Here is a 4,176-nt window from a genome sequence, read left to right as displayed (position 1 = left end):
ACAAAAGAAGATGGTGCAAAAAGAAATGTGAATCAGCAAAATTTCGCGAGATGACTTTGTCCGAAGTTTCTCTAAAATGTCTCAATCATTTATACATATATATATATGTGTATATATATATAATTATATATATAATATAATTGTATATATATAAAAATATCAATTTTTAAGAATCATATATTACTTTATGTAATTAAATATGAAATATATTTTTCCCGGAAATAAAATAATAATACTCGAATTATTCTTATAATTTGAAAAACTGAATTAAGTCGACAATAATGATTTTTAATAATTTCAGTATTATTATCTGCAGTCTTAGTGTATCTTTATTATTCTATAATAATAATACATGTACAAAATTTGTAACTTTATGAAATCTATTTGCACAGATTATATATAAGACGACATACATAATATATAGATAAATTGCAACATTAATACTTAAAGAAAATTCGAGTATTAGCGATACTATTGATAAGCAGTTATTAAAACAATTAGTAAGTAACATATTGATAAACTGTGTTTTTAAAATATAATTATAAGATAGTTGATGCTATGATAATCATAAAATTGCTTTACATTACTACTCAAAGCAGGTAATTACTCGTCAAATGCTCGTTTACTTCTTTCTATATTGCAAGATTCACGTCAAAATCATTCTTATTACTTTTATGAAATATGGTATCCAAATTTTGTTATAAGATCTGGATCCTTGTCGATTGTTGCAATATGACTCACATTATTAACATAGGATAAGGTTGCATTGGAAAGATATTACTGTAAAGAGAATAATGAGATTTTATATTTTTGACATGTATGGATATAAGTTGAAAAACAGTTTTTGATTTTTTATTATATGATTACTACATCAGTTATACTTATTGTAATAAACGTAAATATGTAAATTAAAATAAGTAATATACTAAATTCTTAATTTGAATTGAAAGTGTATATAACATTAATAACTTAAGAAAAGTGATACAGATTAACATTTTAATTAAATAACAGTTACCTTTATTCATTTTTTCGATTTCTAGGAACTTGTTTATTTATATTATCATGATGTAAACTTGTACTTGTATTTTCATCAGCTTGATATTGTTGTGTCATTCTGTTCACGTTATTATCTTCAAGTTGATTACGATATTTTAAATAGTCTTGTTACTTTGCATGTGTGATGTATTAAGACATCTATTCCGTAAAATATATTTATTTGATCATTGCAACGTTTACACCGTGCAGTAAATTTTTCCTCATGAATTTCGAAATATTGCCATAGCGCCTGATTTGCAATTTTTTTGTGTATAGTAGCTTTTATTTCTTGAATGTGAAAATCTTTTATATGCTTTTTTAATAGTGGTATATATGGTTGAAGAAAAATATTATTACAAAATTTACATCTTGATGTGTATAAATTTACTTTGTCAAAATATTTCCATAACAAGTGATTGTCGTTTTCCCATTTTAAGTGATCTTCTTCAGTCCATATGTTGTGCATATGATATAAATGTCCCTTTATTTTTGTTACTTCTTGACTCTCTAATTTTTCATGATATTTATAAGTTTTAATGCAATTATTTATATTGCATCGTACAGTAAAATTGTCTGATTTAAGAACATGTTTCCACACCCAACTGTCTATTTTTTGAATTGCCATTACATCCACACAGTTTAGCGATGTGTCACTAAATACAAAATATCGATTACATTAAGAGAAATATTTAAGGAAACTGTTTGGAAAAGGTTAAAGTAAAACATGTTTGTCTTTATTAAAATATAAATATTTATTTATTTGTTCTATTTTCCTTACCGTTGGATCATATAATTTTGTTTGTACTTATTTGATTTTCATTTAAATTAACATTAATATTAATGTTTTCACCTTGCCCGAGTCTTCGAAAAGACATCCATACATATATCTCACCACCCTCGAATCTGACCGAAGAGGGTGAAATGTATTTTGAAATTTTGGCAGCGTCGATAATACGAGAACGTCGGATACGCCGGCAACCGCCAAATCATTTCCTTTGCCATACGGATGACTGCAAAGAGATTATCCCTGTAAACGGAGCCTCACGAGCCATTTGATCACACGTTCATTCCGCGTTCTTTTCGCGTCCGCCAACGTCGCCTTTATCGCTCATAGACGTCTCTCGCGCGGATCTCAGGTCTGGTGTACTTTGCAAAACGAGGTTCTTTGCGAGATCACCGTGAGAACCCGAGAGAAAATATCGGGACGAATAGGGCCGATATCGCATCTTTTTCCTTTTCCTTTGACAGGAACATCTCAGGCAATCGCCTTATTTTCATCCGTAGACGTCGAGTGCTCCCTGCAGTTTTCGATGCGTAATATTGGAAGACGAGGAGAAGTAGCAATACCAGTCCAATTTCCTAGGAATATCTCGTTAATCATGTGTTAAATCGAGCAGCATATTGCGTACCGTAGTGTGCTATTTTAATGCGGATTAGTAATGCGTTTAGAATATCTCACTTTGGCAAACGTATGTAATCCATATATGCTCAAACAATTAAATTTCGAAACATATATCACGTAAGCAAAGTTTAAAGATTTGAGTTTTGTTTATAATAATTACATTATATCATCTGAAGATCATTTTGAATATAAAATCATAGATGCATAAAAATCAATTTACATTTGCATACAAATTAATATTTTTTATAAGTGAGTATTAATTTATTAAAGAAGCAAGGCTCTAAAATTCGATTAAAATTGTTTCCAGTAACTTGTAAGTTATAGAATTTTGCATCTTAAGAACACTATGTACAAATCTTAACGTCTCCGTGCGCAATAAACCGAAAACGAAATCGCAGTTGTAAAGTATTCCCGTCTACAACCGCAAGCGATAGTACGTATCTATAGTTATCGTGCACTTTATACAACGAGTTTTGCCTCGTCGTGTGCAAGAAGCATCAGCGAAATGATATCGTATCTTTTCCCTTGGCTTTGACGAGGTACTCTACAATCGATGCCTTCCATCTGTCTCACGATACGTGTTTTGCGTTGTAAATGCTAAGTCTACTTCTAAAAAAAAATATTTAAATATGTTGAACTGTGTGCTTTAGAAATTTCTTTTACAGTGTAATATATAGACAAAGAAATTATTTTTTAAAGAGCATAGATAATTTTAACTTATGATTTCTTGCGTATATAAATTTTTCAACGTAAAGATTTTATATGTCTCGAGTGCCATATTTCTGATTTGTCGCGCCGTTATTATGTATTTAGCGTTACTATGTATTGTGATATAATTTTTCTTAATGATCTATCATACTTATACAAACATAATGTATAAGTTGCTTTTTCAACCTTTCAAACGTCTTTAGACATTTTCTCTTTAAGTGCGACATTTTTAACCGAGAAGCTACAAGCTACATGCGAAAGGAACCACGAGGGATCTTACCGCAGCAACTGCAACTGCCTCGCCAAGCACGCGGTCTACCGCAATCCGCGAGCGAGCGCAATGCGTGAGATTGCTCTTAGGTTGTCTGTAAGTGCATATATCCAGTGCGGTCACGACATGTAATTATTTCATATAATTAAGCCCACTCGTAACGACCAACCTGGAGTACGCGACGTTACCGCGATATTAACGGGCCGAATGGAAAAGTGATGAACGCGTTTCAAAGAGCTTAATTGCCCACGCAAAGTTGTATGTGGCTCTTAGAGTGCCCTATAATTTACAACATTTATTATCATTTATGCCTACTCTTTAGTCTGCATCGCCATGTACTGTTAGATAATTCAATGAATGCATGAATTCACATGAACAATTGTAAGTTGCATGAACAAAAGTTTTAGTTTATTCGTAACAACTTATTTAGTGCATCTACACAGAACGCTGCAATTAATATTTTACAATATAAAATGAACAAAGGTGGCGTTTATAATATGTTCATATATAAAGGATTTCTATTTGAGCTTGACAAATCCATAGATCTGAACTCAATACACTGCAAACACTTATTTTCATTTACACTTTATATACACATATTTTTCATTTGTATTGTAAATAAAAGCGCAATAAACATCTCTGAAAAAATAACAGCAAATATAATCTTATTTGAAAATAATAAAAAGAATAAGAACAGGAACATGATCTATACAATATAAACTATAAACAGCGTATTTAATATGAACAGAGCAAAAAAAAA

General features: G+C 30.6%; 1 protein-coding gene across 1 annotated transcript in view; it reads left to right on the top strand.

Moving 5' to 3' along the window:
- The window catches only part of LOC108751065 (neuroendocrine convertase 1-like), a 35,725-nt gene that overhangs the window by 4,376 nt on the left and 27,173 nt on the right, over positions 1-4,176 (top strand). The gene's annotated exons all lie outside the window — the stretch shown is intronic.

Source organism: Trachymyrmex septentrionalis, unplaced genomic scaffold (assembly GCF_001594115.1).
Source record: "Trachymyrmex septentrionalis isolate Tsep2-gDNA-1 unplaced genomic scaffold, Tsep1.0 scaffold40, whole genome shotgun sequence".
In the NCBI taxonomy this organism is placed as follows: Eukaryota; Metazoa; Arthropoda; class Insecta; order Hymenoptera; family Formicidae; genus Trachymyrmex; species Trachymyrmex septentrionalis.
This window is presented reverse-complemented; position numbering and strand designations above follow the sequence as displayed.